This window comes from Callospermophilus lateralis, unplaced genomic scaffold, assembly GCF_048772815.1.
Source record: "Callospermophilus lateralis isolate mCalLat2 unplaced genomic scaffold, mCalLat2.hap1 Scaffold_2916, whole genome shotgun sequence".
In the NCBI taxonomy this organism is placed as follows: domain Eukaryota; kingdom Metazoa; phylum Chordata; class Mammalia; order Rodentia; family Sciuridae; genus Callospermophilus; species Callospermophilus lateralis.
In genome coordinates, this window is record NW_027513584.1 from 29,626 (window position 1) to 51,204 (window position 21,579).

The 21,579-nt window shown below is 50.1% G+C and overlaps 2 pseudogenes; one reads left to right on the forward strand and one right to left on the reverse strand.

Moving 5' to 3' along the window:
- The window catches only part of LOC143640458 (protein-tyrosine kinase 2-beta-like), a 29,713-nt pseudogene extending 18,261 nt beyond the window's left edge, over positions 1-11,452 (forward strand).
- A 1,513-nt stretch (positions 11,453-12,965) lies between these two features.
- LOC143389039 (neuronal acetylcholine receptor subunit alpha-2-like) lies at positions 12,966-20,265 on the reverse strand (annotated as a pseudogene).
- Between the last annotated feature and the right edge of the window lie 1,314 nt (positions 20,266-21,579).

The following is a 21,579-nucleotide window of genomic DNA, read 5'->3' on the forward strand; positions in this document are numbered from 1 at the left end:
AGATGATAAAGATAGCTGGGTTGACTCTTCTTTGTTTCTTTGTTTGGCTCTTTGATGTGAACTTGAACTCACATCAAAAGAATAGCAACTCAGTCCTGCCAGACTGTCCTCAGCTAAGCAGACCTTCCTGTAGCCTAGTCTGTCTGTCTGCAGTGTCTGCTGCTTTGTGTACCTGCTTGTAGCTCCCTCCCCATGTCCAAGACTTCCCTGGCCTCCTACCCTGAGCAGAGCCTCTGAGAAGTAATCCCTAGGAACTGGGGATGGATGATGTCTCCAGAGAATAGAGTGGATCCCTGAGGCTCCCTGCAGAGGTCCTGGCCAGGACCTGGGTAGCCAGTGAAGGGAGAAGGGTTCCATCTGAGCCTTCTCCACCTCTGCCACCACCAACCATGTCTCTCACCAAGGCTGTAGGTCCCTGACTCAGAATTCCTCTGTCCTGAGTCCTTCTTTTGTGTCTGGGTAAGAGGGAGCCCAGCTTCATCTCTGTCCTTCTCTTTCATCCCCTAATCAGTGTTGCCATTCAGAACTGGAATATCTCAACCAATAGCAACAATGTCAGTTTACTGATGCTCCTTACAGGGGGCTGTTCCCCAGGTTTGTGTATCTCCTCCCAAGGAAATGCCCTATGCCTGAGTAAACCCAACCAAGAACCAACAGATAAATCCTTTTTTAAAAGAGAGAGAGAGAGAGAGAGAGAGAGAGAGAATTTTTTAATATTTATTTTCTAGTTTTTGGTGGACACAACATCTTTGTTTGTATGTGGTGCTGAGGATCGAACCCGGGCCACATGCATGCCAGGCAAGCGCGCCACCACTTGAGCCACATCTTCAGCCCCAGATAAGTCCTTTATGTGAAAATAAAATGCTTTGATTCAGAAGGTGGAAGCAATGTCCTTAAAAACTAAACATAATTAAAATAGTGATGTTATTTAAATTTTATATTAAACTATATATAATTATTGAAAATTACACATACACACATACACACACATGCACACACACACACACACACACACACACACACACACACACACACGGTTGGCTTTCCATATTCATGTGTTCTGTATCTATGGATTCAACCAACCAGGAATCAAAAATATTAACATAGGAAAATAAATCTCATTTATACTGGATATGTACAGACTTTTTCTTGCCATTCCCCTAAAATTACTGTATGCCAGCTATTTGTGTAGTTACATTACATTAGATGGCAAAAGCAATCTAGAGATGATTTAAAGCATACTGGGAGATATATGTACATTACATGCAAATACCATGCCAGTTTGCTCAAGGAACTAGAGCATCTGCAGATTTGGGATATCTTCAGGATGTCCTGAAATGAATCCCCCTTGAATATGGAAGGACAACTATGTGTGTGAGAATTTATTTATCCATGGGCTAATCATATCTGTCAATTTGTAACATGACTATGAAACATAACTGTTTGGAAAAGGGCCCAAGGGAGGAGTCATGGTCTCAATAGCAGCCTGCATGGACCCTGTGTGTGCAGAATACCACTAGGGGAGTGTTAGGCAGATGAGAGGCCATGATGCTCCACCAGGTGTCTCCAACAGGGCCAAGGAAATGCCACACCACATTCTTCAGCAACTCTGAGAGAGCAAGTCTGTGTCCCCCATGATGCTCTTGTATCACTTCTTTGTGCTCCTGTTTGTAGCAGCTGATTGTCCACCCCCTTGCCTTGTCCTGTGCCTAGTGCTTCTTTGCTTCTCCTTAATAGGTCCCTGAGGGTCTGTGTCCAGCTCCCCTATGCTCACCAGCCCTATAGAGTACCCATCTCCCATTAACTCGCTGTGTACCCCATCTCTCCACCAGCACAATGTCTTCAAGCGCCACAGCATGCCGGTAAGAGGGCACTGCATGCTGAGTCCCAGCCCGGACTGAGGAAGCTGCTGGAGGGAGGTGGCCTGGGATACTAGGAACCCCACATTCTCAGCCTCAGGGGGTGCCCTCCATGCTTCTGTGTGCCAGTCAAGTCATCAAGGTGTTCTGTGACTCTTCCCTTTGCAAATATATCAAAGTTGGGATGAAGTTAGGCTCTGCTCCTGGGGACACCAGTTGGACACCAGCTGGAACTACCCTTGTCCACACTGAAGCTGTGGCAAATGATGTAAAATTCCCTATCTTTTCTGAGCCCCAGAGGCAGAATGCAGTGCATTAGTGTGGAGGCTGGTGGGTGGAGTGCAGCCAGGCCTGGTGGTGCTGGAGAATAAAAGACCCTGGATGTTCTGCTCCACTCTGCCATCCTGCCTGATTGCTAAATCTCTCCTCCATCAGAGGAAAGAAAGGCTTCCTGGCAGCTGCTTCTACTGCTGCTGCTTTTGTAAAGGTGTTGCTGGGTGGGAAGGAGCTTAGGGGGTATTGTGGTTACAGGCTCATGAACTGCTAGAGAGGCTAAGCCACCTCCCCATTGATCGCTATGTCATCAGCGACTGTGAGACACTGAGTACTTTGTGGAATATCTGTTGATTGTCAGATCTTATGTAACAAAACCATCTTTGCTTGAAAGCAGATGCTCACTTGCCACCAATCATCTCCTTTAATGCAATGACCTCTTGCCACTTGTTGCCATGAAATCTTGACACATTTTACCAAACTGGGTTACAAAACAGGCTAAACTCACTATTTGAGCTCTTACTTGTATATATGTCTAATATTTCAGGCTCAACATATATGTCTCTAAAAATTTGGAGGCAAGGAAATATGTGTTTATCATAAGAGATTTGGAAATTTGGGGCAAGTATGTTGACATATATCTGTACTGTTATTCTTTATTTAGTAAAAATTTGAATGCCCATGGTAGCTTCAAATTCCAGGCTGCGAGATCTATTGTGAAATAAATTCTCCCCAACCTACCTCGTTTTTCTCTCTCACATTAATTTAAACAATTTCTGTCTTCTCATATGCATAACAATAATAAAACTATGGTTCTAAGCATGTACTATAATTTAGGCAGTATGCAGTTTCTCTACCCTTCTGCCCTCGACTCTTTATCCATAATTAATTAAGTTTTAGGGAGCTTTACTTTAAAAATTGTGCTTTTAGAAAGAAGCTGTTTTGTATACATGAGGGGCTGCATGGCCTTTGTCTAAGCCCTGCTCCACTGGGAGGATTTTGTTCCATTCCATAAAGACAGACTGTGTCACAGAAAAAAAAGACCTTTTGTGTCAGAGGTTTAGAAGTAATTGCTAAGAAAAAAATCTGCCTGCAAGAACATAATGAGCACTTCTTTAACCAAACAAAAAAGATTAAAAATATAGATCAGAAACACTGAGAAAATTCTCTCCCAGGCGAAGCGCTGACGAGGTTCCCTGCAAGGCAATTGGAAACATTAAAGCAATGCTCAGAGATGGTAACAACAATTTTCCTCCTGACTGGCCCCATGGCCTGGCTCATCTGGGGGCCTGTGGGATGCCTCAGAGTCAGGATGGTAGCATCTCCTTTCCGGAGTCTTCACAAGTCAGTACTGAAGTTCCACAGGGCACAGTGGGCCTGTGCACTTGCGGGTGCTGTCCAAGATGCTGAAGGAGGAACACGTGGTTTTGCTTTCAAGGAGCTTACAGTCAGTCAGAAGGAGCAGGTCAAGTGCAGGTTCATGGGTAATGTGAGCCAGAAAGTTGTGGGGGCCATGTAAAGGGTATTCAGAGGGGAGAGTGACTCCTGCCTGCTTCTGGCTTTCAGTGGGGCACTGAAGGATGGAGAAAATTTGGAGTGGAAAAAACTGGAATGTAGGGATGGAAGAGGCAGGGGCAAGTGGTGTGGTGTTTGAGCAAGGAAGGGTATATATGGCGGCAGGGGGGAACGAGGCTGGCAGGTGTTGTGGCTCATGAACATCATTTTAAAAGACAAAGGGAGTGTTAACTGTCCATGACCTGGGAAGAATACCTAGAGTGTATTTCAGAAAAACCAGCCTAGACATTCAAGGTTGTAAAGTCTCTCATTTTTTTTCCTTTGGTCTTACTACGAAATTGAAAGACTCATTCTGTTGAGTCTTCTAATATTTATTCGTTAAAGATTTGCTAAGATTAAGCTTGGAACACACAAAACCTGAAAGTGGTGGCATTTGTAAAATTATACAGTATTTTCTGGACTCCAGTAACTCATATTTTCTGCATTGAATCTTTCTCAGTCTGTGTATTTTTTTTTTTACACCTAGATATTCTTATCTCTGGATATAGAACCTCAGGCACTTAGTTCCTTTTTATCACTATTTGTCAATAGTATAAAATGGTATGGGGCAGCCATACCATTGTGTTTACAGGTATTGACACTTAACCAAGGATATTTGTGGCCTCAAAATTTGTTCATTTTCGAGTATCAGATCTAAGCTTCAATTGCTTAATGAGTACTTATTCCTTTCTGTGTGGCTATAACAAATGCCTGAGGCTGGATACTTTATAGAGAAGAGGGGTTTGGTTAGCTCATAGTTAAAGAGATCCAAGAATAAAACACTGACCTGTGCTTAGCTCTTGTGAAAGCCTTCTGGCTACATTACAGTCTGATGGATGGTATCACGGTGGGAGCACATATAGGAAGGAGAGATCACATGGCAATACAGAAAACAAGATCCCAAGAGGATACATTTTTCATAGCAGTCCCCTCTCTCAAGAATTAATGCACTCCTTCCACACATGGCCCACTCCCATGAGAGAGCATTAAACCATTTGTAAGAGTGGCACCCCTGCAGCCTAGTTATGTCCCACCTGGCCCCATTTCTTTTGGAGGTTCCAACACCTTGGCACTGCCACATGGAACCCAGCCTTCATCCAGAACATGAACCTCTGGGGGTCAAACAATGCCCAAACCATAGCACTCTGTCTCTGTGAAGTAGATCATATATTCAGCAATCTCAGGGTTGTAAAATACCCTTACATTCTGAAATCTGTTTTCTTTTAAAAAGGTCTAGCTCAGTGATCCCCAGCTGAGGTGTTTTGCTTCTGTGGGGACACTTGGCAATGTCTGGAGACATGTTTGTCCCAATGGGGAGGGCTGCAGGTACCTAGAGGGTGGAGGCCAGAGGCTGCTTTGCATCCTACAAGGAAATTTCCTTGAAATAAAGGATTGATTGTCTGGCCCCAACACTGGCCTAACTATTGTTTACTGATCCCCATGAGAAAAGGAACATCTTCTATTTTAAAATTACTATTCTCCCAGCAGCCAGTTCTATGCCTGCTTCATAGCATTGCTTAATGAGTACATACTGAATAGATCATTGAATAAGGAATATTTTAGCAAAAAAGCTAACTTGTAGGGAAGGTATTATTAGAAATCAAGATTGGTAACTGAAGCTAAATGAACTCTAGGTAAACTGTCCCAATACAGCTGTTTTTAGACTATACTGTAATATTCAAGTTTATTTTATAGGGTGTACTGGGAAAACTATTTTGAGAAGCTTGGCAGGGATTGAAGCTTTCTAAAAGTATATAGAGTTTTTCTAGAATTTTCTTTACATAATTTGTGTGTGCACTGGCCACTTTGAAGGAAAGGAACTGTTTTAGTTCATTTTGTGGTGCTGTAACAGGACACTGGAGACTGGGTGATGTATGATGAACAGAGATCGATCTTTTACAGTTCTGGAGGCTAGGAAGTCCAGCACCAAGGGCCACAGCTGGTGAGGGTTCTCTTGCTGTGTCATAGCTTGGCAGAGGCATCACCCATGTGACAAAAACAGTATGGGAAAATGAGGGAAGGAGGCCTAACTCGTTATTCTGTCAGTCTCCCCTCTTGTGCTAACTAGCCCACCCCTGTGTTGGTGGCACTGACTCATTCATGAAGGCAGAGCCCTCGTGGCCTAGTGGTCTCTTAAAGTCCCCACCGCCCATGCTGTTGTGCAGGAGATTAAACATCCAACACATGAACTGTGAGGACCACGTTCAAATTATAGCAGGAACTGGAGTGCCTGTAGACTTCCTTGTCATGGCTGAGTCCTGTCACTGGCAAAGGCTCCCTGGGGAGTACTCAAAAGAATGCCCCTGGCACTCTCCCTCCATCCCAGATGCTAAGCGGATCACTCTACAGCAGGGGGAAAGCAGAGTAGTTGGAGGGACTAAACAGATAACTACACAATTGAACCATAAAAAGGAGGGAAAATAGGAAAACACCGTGCTTTCCATTCAGCACCTCGGTCTGTAGGTCCACAGTCCCACAGGTGAGTGAAAACAGGGTGAGGTTAATAAAGCTGGGGAGATCTGCAGAGCTTTGCTTCTTTAAATTTCATTCTTCATATTGACTCATAGCTCCTGCACTTCTGGCCTTTGGTTAGATAACCCTGGCGGCTACCTTAACAAAGCTGAGTGGGACTACATGCCAGAGAGCTGGAGGCCGCACCTGTGTCCCATGAAGCTTCCAGGACTGCCACATGGCACTTAGATGGAGAAAAAAAAAACCCAAAGGGCTTCCAGAAGCTGGCTTTGCATTTCTAAATCTATTAAATGACAGCAACATCACCAATGCCAACTGAGAAAATATAATGTTAAAATGTCATTGATAGTTCGCGTCGCAGCTTGAGTACAGTGCATGTTTAGCAGTGTGTGCTGGGGTTTGTCATTCCTGCTGCCACCAGGGCCATGTGTGAGGCTGACACCTGATAATAACTGTCTGCATATAGGGCTGCCAGGCTAAGAACAAGCTAGAAAAAAGTGGCTGCAAGGCCAAGGCTTGTGACTCCCCTGAGGCTCTTCTGGGGACCGTCCCTCCTCCAAGCCTGGGATGGGGCTCATTGCATCTCTCCTTTCTCTCTGCTGTCCTCCCAGGAGGAGGACTTCATCTCACCAGGCAGCAGAGAAGAGGCCCAGCAGCTGTGGGAGGCTGAGAAGATCAAGATGCGGCAAATCCTGGACAAGCAGCAGAAGCAGATGCTGGAAGATTCCCAGTGGCTGAGGCAGGAGAAGTCCTTGGTGAGCCTGCGTGGAACACGGGAGGGGTTTCCCTGCTCTCCCCGTGCCCTCTTTGCCTCCCACTAACTGGGACAAATGCATGCCATGCATTCTGGTGTTCAGTTCCAGAATCCTAAGTTTTTGCCTTTGGTCTCCTCTGCAGGACCCTATGGTTAACATGAATGATAAGTCCCCATTGGTAAGTCAACTGGAGAGGCCTCTTTCTAGAGCCACAGCCTGGAAAGGCCTGGTTGCCCCAGGAATCACCAGTCCCTGGGTCTGCCTTTCTCCTCCTTGGGGCTGCCCATCTTGGGACCCTCCCACCCCATGGCCACAGTCTCTAATCACACTATGGATGAGGGAGGGGGGGACAGTGGGTGGTCCCCAGAGCTGTAGAAGTGACTGTTCTCTTCCCTTCTTTTTTTGTAGACCCCAGAGAAGGAAGCCGGCTACAGTGAGTGTTCCTGCCCTTCCTTGGGGAGTCCCCACCTGGGTCTCTGTGGTACCCCATCTTTGTTTACTGCCTGTGCAGGGGGCAGCAGAGTATGTCTTCAATGTTAAGAACCGTCTATTTGCCTTGTTTTTAATGTGGCATGTGCAAAAGTGGTCAGCTTAGAGTGGAGAGCTACTCCCTGCTCTGACCACCTCCTCGGTCCTCTTCTCGGTCCATCTCCTGCCTGCCTTTATTTGGCAGAGTGGGTGATTCTCGCCTTTCCACTCCTCACTCTGGTGGAGGAAGGTTAAGTAGTTCCATCCACCTCCGACTTCTCCAAGCCCAAGGAATGAACAACACCAAGCCTAGGAGATCTCTCCGGAATCTTGTGCTGAAGTCAGGGAAAGGAGGGGGTGGAGCTGATGATAATGATAAGAAGAGCAAGGACAATGGAAACAAAGAACTTAACACAAGCCAGGCACCAGCCCAAGTCACAAGTATTAACTCATTTGTATTGTAGCAACTCAGAGACAGGCAGTATGTCTCCATTTTACAAAGGATGCAACTGAGACACCAGCTGGTTGATAACTTGCCCAGTGTCACCAAGCTGCTAATTAGCATGGCTCAGGGGTGAGCCTAGGCTCTCTGGTTCCAGGTGACTTCAGAGCTAACCCTCTTATTCTGCAGATGAAAATTGAGACTGGGGGAATACAGATGTGCTGTCTTGGGTGGCAGGGCTCTTTGATGGTGGAGGTGTGAGCAGAACCAGGTGTTCTGATTTCCATCCTTGCTTTCCCTTCCAGCAGCTGTGCAGGGCCTGTGTGTGTCTTTGTTCATCAGAGTGGGCATGAATAGCAAGGCTCTACTGGTATTTCATTTACTTGAGCCCCAAATGCTCAAGGAAAATCATTATAGCATCCTTACAAATCTACCCATGAGCAGCTGATACACCAGGGTGGGGGCTCCATGGACCCCCATTGCCTGTAGAGAGTGAGGCTTCTTTTTCATGGGTGACCAAGGCCAGAATGTTGCTATCCCTTGGGCCTGTGTCTATTAAGGAGGAAGCATGCCAGAGCTGGAACTCCCATGAGGTCACCCCATCTCTGCTGTGACTTTGATTTTTTTTCTTTCTATAGAAAACCACAGAGGCCAGCATGCTCTTCCCCTCCCATCTTCCTGGGATTGGGGACTAATACCCCTGGAGTCTCCTGATAATGGAGGAGAGGGCTTTGCTTGATCATCAGCGGGTATAAAGGCAAAGGCCAGCTGCTGAGACCCCTCTACCCACTTACTCACTCACTGTCCTTCCCGTTGCAGCAGAGTTCACAGGGCCCCCACAGAAGCCACCACAACTGGAGGCACAGATAGGTGTTGGCTCCCCCAAGGTTGGATATGAATTGGAGTGGGGATTCCCAGGACTGAATACTATGGTATTTAAAGACAAGCACCTTGCCTCAGGCTACCTCAGTTGGTTCATGTAGAAGCAGGGGTAGAGCCAGGCTCCTGTCCCCACTGCCTGACCCAGAGGAAAGCTCATATGTGCAGCCCTGGGGGAGGACGAGTGGCCCCTGTCTCTTTTGATCGACCCTTAAGCTTTTGGCACCCCTCACCAGATCCTTCCAGTAGCCTGGGTGGCCACTGGTATTCTTTGCTCTAGAACAGTGGTGCTCGATTTCGGCTGCCCATTAGAATGACCTGACGGGCACTGACCAACCTGGACCCCAAGGCTAGGTGATGGTTCCATGGGTCTGGTTAGGCAATCACCAGAATGTGATTAGGCTCCCTGGCTGGACAGCCATTGTCCTGGAGGCAGAAGGGAGGGATACAGGCCCAGGAAAGGTCACTATTTCTCCACAAAAGAGTCCTTCCTGGTGGGCTGGTGGCTGAGTTGCCTATCCACAAAAGAACAGCAGTGGTAGCAGTGTCCTCCCAGGTCCCCCAAGCCCCCTCTACTTCTTGTCCTTAGTCCATCCAGTCCACAGCCAACCTGGACAAGACCGATGACCTAGTGAACCTCAATGTCATGGAGCTGGTGCGCGCAGTGCTGGATCTCAAGAAGGAGCTCTGCCAGCTGCCCCCTGAGGGCTACGTGGTGGTGGTGAAGGTGAGAGCCCAGGCAGAAGGGACCCAAGGAAGTGGGGCTGTCACCCCTGAAGAAGGGGGTGGTGTCTCCACCCATGGTCAAAGGGAAGTTGGTTCCTGGAACCCCCAAGATGTGCTCTGGCCAAAGCAAACAGGGCTTTGTGGAAAAGAAAATAGCAGGTGCTAACAGCTGCCCTGTGCCTTCCTCCTTCCAGCCCCACATGGGGCTGACTCTGAGGAAGCTCATTGGGAGTGTGGATGATCTCTTGCCCTCCTTGCCATCATCTTCGAGGACAGAGGTAGGTGTCCTATCCTAGATGGTGTCGAATCTGTCCCTTCTCCCCATACCTCCACCTGTTCCTAGTTGCATTTCTAGCAGAGGTCCCTAAGCCACCTGGGCAGTCCCATTTCTGTCCATCAGGAGACTGCACAGCATGTCTGGGCAGCCACCATCAGAGGGCCGAGAGGCCCCCAGGAGCCTGGCCAGCTTCTGGGGTGAATTTCCTATCAGGTCTCAGATTGCCATAAATTTTTATTGAATGTGGATGTGCAAGAGGGCATGCCTGTCTCCTCTCCCCACCCTTTATCCTTTATCTACTCACTGGACCAAGGTCAAGGTGAATGTCTCATTGAAATCCTGTCAATGAAGCCCTGGGAATCCCGGTGTTCTGCTGACACAGCCCTGTGATGGCCACCAGGGACCTAGCCTGATCCCTGGGACTTGTGAACACATTATCTTACAAGGCTAAAGGGGTTTGGGGGATGTGATCAGTGTGAGGCTTTTGAGAGGGGGAGATTATGTGGATTACCCAAGTGGGCCTGTGTCCTTGTTAATGAGCAGCGGGAGGAAGGTCAGAGAAGGGCTGTGATGACAGAAACCAAAGTCAGAGGGACACTGCTGTTGGAAGGTGCAGTTTCAACCCAGGGAAAGACAGGGAACACCCTGCCCAGCTCTAGAAGGAATGCAGTCCAGTCTGCACCCTGGTGTTAGCCTCATTGGGCCCGCTCAGAAGTCTGACCTGCAGAACTGTAAAGGAATGACCTGTGCTGCTCGGAGCTGCTAGGTTTGTGGTCATTTGTTACTGCAGCTGTAAGAAGCTGATCCAGGGCTACTGGACATTTGTCGGTTGTCTGTCTAGAAACCAAATGTGGACCTCCCATGGAGCCATGGGATCCTCTGCCTCTCATGGTCAGCCATCTGCCACATGATCCATGTGGCATGTGGCCCATCCCATCACCACCCTAACCATCTGCCTGCTCAAGGCAAGACAGAGCAGGGACACTTGGGACATTTCTCAACCTGCCTCTGGGTGGCAGCAGTAGCCCACAGAGGCACCCCATCTAGGCAGGTACCATCAGAGGGCTGAGATGGCCACCAGGGACCTAGACAGCTTTAGGGCAAATTTCCTGAGGAGAGGTCAGATGTGATATGATAGCTTTGTATCCTAGGGATGACCATGTACTCACTCGCTCATTCAACAAACATCTCTTGTGTTTCATGTGCTCAGTGGGCTAGGCTCTGGGCATGTGGTGGTTAAAAAAAATCCCAGATCTCTTGATTTGATGGTAGACAGTTACAAAATGGCACAAGGACGTGGACCCTGACCGTTCACCTGAATTTTGGTGGTGTGAAGGGTTGTTGCGACTGGATTGCGTATGGGGTGGGGTCAGGCCATGCTCACACGATTGGCTAGGGGTTGGGATGCCCACTCCAATCTGTATGGGGGGCTGGTTTCAGCCAGGCCTAGACCCACCTTGTCCCCAGGGACTTCATCCAATACCCTTCCCAATGGCCAAGCAACTCGCCTGTCTGTGTGCTTTCCCTACAGATTGAGGGGATAGAGAAGCTGCTCAACAAGGACCTGGCAGACCTTATCAACAAAATGCAGCTGGTGCAGCAGAATGCCTTGACCTCCCTGAGTGAGGAGTGCAAGCGACAGATGTTCACGGCTTCCCACACCCTGGCCGTGGACGCCAAGAACCTGCTGGATGCCATGGACCAGGCCAAGGTCCTGGCCAATCTGGCCCACCTGCCTGCAGAGTGACCTAGCATGGTGGCCACCCACCTGCATCTTCCACCCCCACCGGTCATGCACCTCCCCTGCCTTGCCTTTGGTCACATGGTCTTCTCAGGGAAGGACCTGGGTGAGGGGTCCTTCCCTCACCACTTTGCATGAACCCCTCCCCGCCCCACCCCAGACTGTGCTGTTCAGGCTGCAGCTGGATGGAGGGGACTCTGGATATTGACGCAGGGTTGGTGTGACACACATGGTTCCAAGATCACTGTCGTCGCCAGCTACCCCTCCTACCCCAACCTGGGTGCTGAAGCCTCATTGGGGTCACAGTAGTGTCCCTAGCAGCCAAAACACCTTATGCATGGACATGGCGGGCCCATATGGGAACCAAGCTATTTCTTCTCCTTCCTCTCCAGCCCTCAGGGATCCCCTGATGCACAGAGGGGCCAGGGAATGGCTTTATTGGGGGGGGGGGTCAGGAGGCTTGAAAGATGGGGGATGGGCTGGCTTTCTTGTACAGTGTATATTCAAATTTATTTAATGTGAGTTTGGTCTGGACTGACAGCTGGGTTTCCTCCTGATGGGGAATCTGGAACACAGTCCAAGAACAAACTGATTGGGAATTCTGGCACAGGACACTGTTGTTATCACACCAAGTATCTGGGGAAGGAGCAGAGAGACAGTGGCCAGGACTGGACTTTGGACTACAATCTGCTTTATCCCTGGCAACCTCCTCTCTTTCTTCCTTAACCTTCCCTGCCTTTTCTTGCTCCTCTTCTCCCCCTTTTCTCATCTGACCCCTTCCTTTCTCAAGTGTTTGTGTTGAGCCTTCTATTGCCTCCTTTCTATCAGATTTATGGTTGAATTAAACTCATACCATTTTCTTTGTGGTTTGTTGGACTGTGGTGTTGGTTTGATGTGCCCTTTGTGGGAGGAGGCTGGCCATGAACCACAGCCAGGCAAGAGATGGATGGTGTTCTTTTGGGTGCAGATCAAGGGCTGATGGATGCTGGGCCATGGCCAAGGAAAGCACCTGGCAGTGGGACAGGTGTGCTCCAGTCCTTGGTCCCAACTGGTCAGTAGGGTACCTGACTCAGGGGCCACTTTCCAGGAGGGACCCAGGGCAGTTTCATCCATGTGGCATCTCTTTCAGCTGCACCCAGACCACTTGGGCTCTAGCGGGTCACACAGCTGAAGGAACAGCAGACTTGGCTTTATTTAACCACTTTACTCACATGCAAGATGGATGGACATGAAACATTAACAACACAGATCTCCATGCTGTTCCTGCAGCAGATCACCTTTGGGAGCCTCAGTTAGGCAGAGAGACAGGGGTTTGAGGGCGGGGGCTACAGAATGAGGAGGAATGAGGCTAGAGGGCCATGGAGTTGGGGGGGGTCTCAGGAGAGAACTCAGGAGCAGGGCCTGGGCCAGGGTCACAGGTAGGTAGGTCTTTCCAGATGTGTGAAGGAGTGTTGTGTGCTGAGGAGGAGGAAGTTCAGAAGGACAGGACCCCAAGATGGAGGGGAGTCGGCAGTTTGCCCTACTCTGCTTGCTGCCTGGTTCCCAGGAAGCAGACAATGATAAAGAGCCAGAGGAAGATTCTGTCAATGACCATGGCAACACACTTCTAGTCTTCTCTCACCTGCGGGAGAAATGGGCTCACAGTGACAGAGGCCAGGTCTCAAGAAGTGTTCCTCTCATGCTCAGTCCCTGTAGGGACAACCACAGGGCAAAAGCAACTGTCCCCTGAGACCCAAGGGGAAGCTAGACTGGCACAGGTGCAGAGATAGGGTGGAGGGAGAAACAGAGCTGGCCCAAGCCCCATACCACCCTCTCCTGTGTCCCACCTATGTCACCCTTCACACTGCCGGGGCTCAGCAGGTTTCAGGCAAAGGGACTAGAGGAACACAGAGAGGTGCTGGTACCATCTAAGGAGATGGACTCCCAGTGGCTGCCGTGATTTCAGTGCAGAGAAGGTAGTGGGTGGGGTAGGTGTGACTCAGGGCAGGTTAGTGGGTGGGCTTTGTGTAGCCTGGATTCCCAGCCCAGGCCAGGGATGGATGCCTAGCTGCTCCCAAATTAATGATTAATTTTCTCATTCACTTATCAAGGCTATCCAGTGATACTTTCCAGCCTTTCACCCTTCCCTAAGTTGATAAGAAAATGCTGATGCTGAGTGCTAGATAAGGCAGAGGCTGCGGAGAGGACCAGCCTCGTACAACCAAGAATCTGCAGGGTTTGTGGTTGACTCATGAGCTTCACAGAGGGCCTCATGAGCAAAGAGGAGAGGGGACCATCTAGCATAAAAGAGGAAGGCCACTACCACAGGGGGCTATCCCACCAGGCTCTCCTAATCCCCCCTCCACCTCCCATCCCTGCCAACTCCTGTAGGTAGTGGCATAGCATGGCACTGCAGAGTCCACATCTAAGCATGCCCTTCTCTGCTTGCTGTCTCCCAGTTAGGCTGAGCAGGGACATTCTTTTCCTACTGCCATCAAGTGTCCCAAGAGCCAGCTAAATGTTCTCTCCCAATTGATTTCAGACTCTTTGGAGCCATGAATGAGTGAGGCCAGCCCACAGGGAGGGGTCCAGGTTGGTTTAGCTACCACCTTGAGGTGGAAGTTTTCCCTGCTAAGCTGGTAGGGTCACCCAGGGGAGGCCCTCACCCAGATCTCACTCACCGAAGAGTCAGCATCCTCAGACCACAGGTGGTCAGTAATATAGTGCACACCTTCCAGGGCTTTCTGTATGCAAAGCGACAGCAAGACCTCAGGCTCCCCAGAGTGAGCCTCGGCCCTGGGCCCTGAGGCTGGTGGGTTCAGGCATCTGCGGCCATAGATGATACCCATGGAGGGGGCTGGATGGCCTGCACACACCCATCTGCCTGTCTCTTCTTCCTCCTCTGCCTCCTCTCTCTCCTCTGCATCCATGTTGGTCTCCAACCAGTAACAAGATGGGCCAAGTTTCAGGCCTGGGGAGTCGTGTGGCTCCAAAGGAGGCCAGTTCATCAGTAGCCACCAGGGCACACGTCCCAGCAGGGCCACCCGCACCCAACAGGGCATGTTGTGGGTGCTGGGGAAGCCGTGGTGCACGTTGAGCACGAAGACGGTGATGACAATGGAGAGGGTGACGAAGATCATAGTGAAGAGCTGGTACTCGCTGGTCAGCAAGAGCAGCATGGAGATGCACAGCGTGATCTTCTCGCCGCAGTCGGAGGGCAGGTAGAAGACCAGCACGGTGAGGCAGGAGATTAGCAGGTGCGGGATGATGAGGTTGATGGTGTAGAAGAGCGGCAGCCGGCAGATGACAAAGGCGTAGGTGACGTCAGGTTAGATCTCGGGGTAGCAGTCATACTTCTTGCTGTTGTAGGTGCCCGTGGCATTGATGATGGCCCACTCACCACTCTCCCAGTAGTCCTTCAGGTCCACCGTCTGTTCCATCGGCTCCAGGTCGATCTTGCTCTTGTCATAGGTCCAGGAGCCAGACTTCATCTTACAATTCTGCTGGTGGAAGGGGAAGAAGGTGACGTCGATGCTGCAGGAGCTTTTGTAAATGTCGGGGGGCACCCAGTGCACAGTGCCCATGGAGAAGAGGTGCGCTGTGGTCAGGTGGGTCACCACAAACTCCCCATCTGCACTGCGGAGAGAAGACCAGCTGGGGGCTCTGCACACCCACCTGACCCACCCAGACTGCTGCAGAGAACAACCTGAACAAGGCAGTTCTTAGCTGGCCAAGTGTCCCATCTTTTGCAAGAGTATAAAATTCCCCCAGAAGATGGATATACTTGAGTTTTCTTTTGATATAACATTGTTTTAATTGCAAAAGTTGGAGTTTTGAAGAACACTGGAAAGTACCAAGAATTTTTAAAATACCCACTATTAACAATGTGATATGATACATGTCTATTCTACTGTCACGCAGACAATGATTCTGATGGTTTTGCATATTTGAGGTCACAGGGTGTATGCAGTTCCATTGCCTGTTTTATTCCTTTAATATTTTAGAGTGATAATTTTGAACTGTACTTTCCTAGCACACAGTGAGCAAGCAGCTTCTTAGGTAGAAGATCATGACTTTCCCACTTGGATCTTTTGTTCTTTGCTCAAGAGACCTAAGATTTTGGCTAGTGAGGAAACTTCCTGGAGTCCATGCATCTAACCTCAACCACTAGGGCCCCCCTAGGAGGCAGCTTGGCACCAACAGGAGGCTGGCTGCAGTGCTCAGGGAGGACTCAGCCAAGGGAGGGGAGGGGGCACCACAGCAGAGGGCCCTGCAGGAACAAGAAATAGCTGTGGCCAAGGAAAACCTTAACAGTGCTCACTGGAGCCACCAGGTGGGCATCATAGTGACTGTGGTAGATGAGGTTGGGGACTTCGTGGGAATGAGAATCCAAAGACCCACAAGGACTATGGGGACACTGGAACAATGGTGACCAATCAGATGGGACTTCGTCAACTCCCCCTTAGCTTCCTACGGTCTGTCCTAAAGTCCAGGGAATCAGAATACAAGGGAGTTTCCCATGGAGTAGTTCCAGGGTAGAGAGACAGACTGGCTGGAAACAGGAATTTTGAAAGAGAGTAACAAATACATCAGGCAAAAAGTCAAAAAGAAAAAAAGAAAAAGAAATTAAAGGCATTTTGGTCATTTCACATAATTGCCACTAGATGGCAACATGCACCCATTTGGTTGAAGGAACAGTTCTATTGATTGGCCAGAGTGTAGTACCTGGGTGGAACAGATGTTTCTTTATATGTCTACAGAAGTTTAACTGGGCTTTTCTTGTGAAAATCAAGTCTTAGTGGTCATGGCTTTATTGACAATCCTGAAAATTGAAGTTGGATTTGACCCTAGGACTTTGCTCATATCTCTGCCAAATGCTCAGGAAGTAGAAACTAGAATGTTCCTGGGTGCCAGCTCCTGGGTACAGAGCAATGGGGTGGGGGAATGAGTCAGCAAACACAGGTACCTGCAGTGTCAGACCTGCCAGGTCACCCAGTGGCAAGTGTGTGTTTACCAAGACGGCTTAGGTGAGAGGGCGCTGGGCCTGCCCAGGACCAGACAGTGTAAGAAACTGGTGTAAGGAACCACTGACCTCTCTCGAGGTCTAGAAATGGACTCTCTCTATATGTTTTATTGGTCAAAAATATCATTTCCAAGGTAGGGTCCAAGGGATTGGGAAGTGCTCAGTAAGCTGGTTTCTTTGCTGCAGGACTTAAAACAGCATTTAAAACGCTATTGCGCTCTGCTGGCTTCCAAAGCCCTTGGCAGGGGATGACAGACACACAGTGTGATCCAAAACCATGACCACAGAACCTTGTCATAGGTATTCATATCTTAAGGAAGCAGCAACCTTCTTTAGAAAATGGTTTTAGACAATTATAACACCTTCTTTTAAATTTGAACTTCTTAACTTCTCAATGAAGAATTGCCTGATACTAAACAAACTAATAAAAATATAGATTTCTATTTCTCCTATCAAAAAGTATGTTAATTCATTGATTTTTGCCCACTGGGATTCTCTATATACTCCTCCCCCCCCCCACCCTCCAGCTTCTGTTAGATTCTAGTTGTTAGGATGAGATTGATCCTTTGGGTCTTGAATCCAAAGCAAGTATAAGAAAACATGATTAAAGAAAAAACATACCCAGTGAATTTGTTCTTCAAAGGTGCTACTATAGGATGCCACTTACCTGTTCAGACAATATTGTCATCCTCTAAAATTTCAACTCTTAAGTGTTTTTAGAGAGCCTGAACCACATTTTCCAAAGGATACTCAGAGTTGGCAAATCTGTCCCATATCACCTTGCTACAAATGAATACATCTTCAGTGCCCAGTAAATGGTGTGTAGGAGGGAGAGAACAGAATGAAAGGAATAAAAGAATACAGAGGAGGGGGTTCTCTGCTAAGTATTGAGAGGGAAAGGATGAAGCCCTCCAAGTCCCCTTTACCATCCCTCCTGGTGATCTTCCCAGGGCTCCATGGCTTCCTACTTGTTGGAAAGGACAATGTCAGAGATCCAGATCATCTCTGAAGGGACCCGAAGGGAGGTGATGTTGCCAAAATCAGCGAGGTTCCAGCACAGCTTGTAGTCCCTCCACTCCTGCGCAGGGGAGGGGTCCCATCACTGCCATGCCAGGGAGGGGCCTCTGTCAACCTAGGCTGAGCTAGGGATTCAGGAGCCCCCAGAGCCCCACCCAGCCCCACAGAACGGAGAGGCTGCAATGCCAGGAAAGGGCTCTGACCAAGGAACCAGGCACACCCTCCCAGATAAACACCCTCCTCACTTTGCCCCCACTTCAGTAGCTAACTCCCAGGCAGGTGGTGTCCCCATCCATGCCCCTGGTTCTCTTTTGCCTCCCTGGCTGACTCCGGTGAGGCACTGCAGGATCTGAGCTGAAGTCGTGTTTCAGCACATCACAGTTTACAGAAGTGGTTAGATTCTCCATCCAGGTAGAGGCTCCAGAGACAGCCGGCCAGGGCATGCTGAGCAGGTGGAAGTGAGGACCACAGAGGGGAAAAGCCACCTGCCAGAGGCATGCGGCTAAGGCTCGGAGCTATTTGTGACCTCCAGAATATGTTCCAGAGATCTCCCTACCCAGGGGATGGCCCAGGAGGGAGCAAGAGTTGCTCTGGACTTCACTCCTGCTCCCCCCAAATCATGTCCAAGTGAACCTATGTTTCTTTCCTCCGATCAGTTTTTATTCTCTCTCCATTCCATTCATCATGTTTTCAGTTCCAATCAACATTTTGGGGAACCCACATCAAGTTGGGGCATATTACTGTCCTCAGGCATGTGGTAGTAGGTTGAATCACATTCATTTTACAGATGAGGAAAATGAGGCTCAGAGAAGCTGAATAACATGCTCAGCATCTCAGGCTAGTCAGAGGTGGTGATGGATTGATAGCCCAGGTCCCACAGCAGTGTATGTTCTCACCTCCTGCCCAGCCCCTGGCCCAGGTGACCAGACCATGGGGACAGCTGCAGTGACCTAGGTTCTAGGCCTACCCCAACTACACACACAGTACCTTCCTTGTTCTGGTCCCCAGTTGGCACATCTGTAAAAATGAGCCTCCTCACGCTCCAACAGCTCTGGGATGTACAGTATCCACTCAGAGTCTCTGGACCAAGGTCTAATTTAAACTAAGTAGCTGAAACACCACACCCCAACACCATCCAGGGCCTCCTGGGGGACAGGGATTACAGAAAGGGCACTGGAGGACCAGGCACCCATTCAAAGGACTCAAACAGAGATGCCAATCAACATTCTGGTGGGTGTGGCTCTCTGCATGTTTACCTCTGCCCAGGGACAGTCAGGTGCTGGTAGGGCAGGGCACCAGCTCCTCTTTCTCACATTCTACTGCCACCTCTATGTCAGAGGCCTTCAGAGCATCAGAGCAGATCAGGAGGGGTAAGAAGGGAGGGAACACACTGGGGTTCTCATGAGACCTGTGCTCTAATGAGTCTGCCCTAGGAGTGGCCCATCCAGGAGGGCCACATGCTCTTTGGCTGTCCTTCCACTGAGAGGTGGGGTCTATGGCCCCTCCATGAATCTAGCTTGACTCCTGTATTGCCCTGACCTACAGAATATGGCAAGATGGATGCTGAGCCCATTCAGGCCATCAGAGACCAGCAGGTTCTGCCTCTCTCTAGGGACCTTCCTTCTGGGAGCCCTGAGCCACAGGTGGGAATCTGACTTCCCTCCTGGAGACACTGCAGGAAAAGACCCCAAGAGGTCCTGGGCAGGGCCAGGAGGCCAGCCAGGCCCACCCTTTCAGAACTTTCCAAACACCCCTTCTGTGAGTAAAGTTTGTCCTTAACCCTTCAGAACAGGACAGCCACCAGCCAGATGCTCCCAAGTAGTCGCCATGCAAAGCAGAGGAAACACTCAAACTCCTGACCATGAAACTGAGATACGAAGCATCCAAGTGGCTCTAGTTGGCGAGCTTCGGGTTTGTCAAGCAACACAAACAGGGAACTCAGTGTTCTTTGGTAGAAGGAGCAGAGCCAGGCACACCTGGGTGCCCCCCTTTACTGTCCCAGCCACACCCTGCTTCTCATTTTCCTCAGCTGTAAAATGGGCAGAATGAGACCCCCTGGGGTTTTGGTGACAATGCAGCCTGTCCCCAAGCAGCAAGGAATATGAAATTTCCATTTCTAAGAAAGGCATCTCTGGCTCTCTGGTGACATGTCCAGGGAGTAGACTCAGAGCCTGGCCATGAAAGCAAAGTCCGCTGGAGAGGTCACTTGCAACCAGATGACCCAAGTGGCAGGTGTTCACCAACCTTGAATGCAGCAGCTTGCTCCTGTCAGGGAAAGGTACAGGGAGGGGTGGGGCAGGGTCCAGCGATGACTTTCCCCCCCTGCTGGGAGAATCCTCACCTGCCTCAGCCAGACATTGGTGGTCATCATTTGGTTCTTCTCATCCTGGCTGGTAAGAGGGAGAGGGCAACAGAACCCGAGCACAGGATGAGTGAGGGGGCTGCAGGGATCCCCACCCACAGGAAGAGCCTCTGTGCGGCACCCAAGCCCAGCATCCCTCCCAACATTCCCCTGGACTCAGATTCTTCAGGGTCACACAAGAAACCCCCCTGCTGCCCTCTGCTGCCCCAGAAGGGGATCTGAGCAAGAGAGGGGAAGGGGCTGTGGCAGCCCAGGAGAAACAGGCTGAGGTCCCCGCTCTAATGGAGATGGGCTGGGAGGCTGGGGGGACCCTGGGGAAGAGCCTGGGGTCTGGAGGCTGATTCTGAGGGGCCCAGGATTGGGAGACAGGCCCACCACATCAATGGGCTGGGCAATGGACAGTCCTAAGCCCACGATCACCATGTCTGAGGTGTTGGGCACCAGCCGTGCCCAGCGGTTATAGCACCTGAAGAGGTATTTGAAGAGGCAATCCTCAGCCTGGGTGTGAGGGCCTCACTGAGTCAACACTGTGGGATGGGAGAGAAGAGGAGAGGTCTCCAGAAGCCAAGGAGGCAGCGGGCATCCGGCTTCCCATCAAAGCAGAGGCCGCCATCTGTGTGAGCTTCAGATTGCTCATCTGTCAAGTAGGATGTGAATCCAGATTCCACTTCAAACCCTGTGGAGGACTCACTATGATAATGTTCATCACAGCTGTGCAGAGCCCCGTAGCCACAGTGCACTCGCTCGTGCTGGTCGTCAGTACTGGACATCAGTACCTGTGTGATATTAGATAACAAAGCCAGAGTGCAGCGGCAGGGAGGGGGGAGATCCAGCCCAGGTCCCAGTTAAGGTGCAGGGAGGGGACTTGCCCCATGACAGCAAGCCTGGTGGTGAGCAGCATTAGTTCCCACCCAGTCATCAGAGGAACCAGCGGTGCCAGCCGTAGCCCTTGCCACTGAGGGCACCTCCCTGAGTTGTTCCTAAACCACTGGCACTTGCCACCTCTCATCAACTAGGCCAACCACTGTCAATGGGTCTCTCAGGGGGTTTTCAGTACTCTGCCAATGGCTTTGGCACACCAAGGCTCTGCCACTGAGTGAGTGGACAGCTACTGCTCCAAACCCAGAACCGCAGCAGCTCCAGCTGGGACAGAAAGCCTGGCAAGGACAATAACCACCACATGTGTGTCCTGGGTGCCTCCTATGACCCAGGTGCTAGGCACAGGCTTTCCTTCTGTCCCCACAATAGCTCTGGGAGGTCCGCTGCACTATTTGTGTTTTGCAGATGAGCAACACTGAAGCTGGGGACATTCAAGGTAACACAGCTGTTAATATCAGCGCTGTGACAGCCCCTCCATCTTCTCCCTGTGGAACCAGGAACCAGCCTATGACCTCTAACATCCTTGCTGCCTTGAGGACTGCAATGAGCCCACCTGCAGGATATCCCCTCACCTGGCACATGAGCACACAGCGGTGAAGTCCCAGAGATTAGGCAGCCACTCACCTGCTGGGAGCAGAAGGTGCCACCACAGGCCAAACTTCATCCAGGGTGGCAGTGCAGAATGGGAGGGGTCCATGGTCTCAGAGGAGGGTCTGGCTTCCCCTGCACATCCAAAAGAGGGCAGGTACAGCTTGCTGTGGTCTAATCTGGCAGGATGTCACCAAGCTGGCATGGCAGGGGGCCACTGGATTCTACAAGGCTCCTTCTCCTGAACCTGATCAAAGCCAGAGAAGGACTCTTGAGTCATGCCTC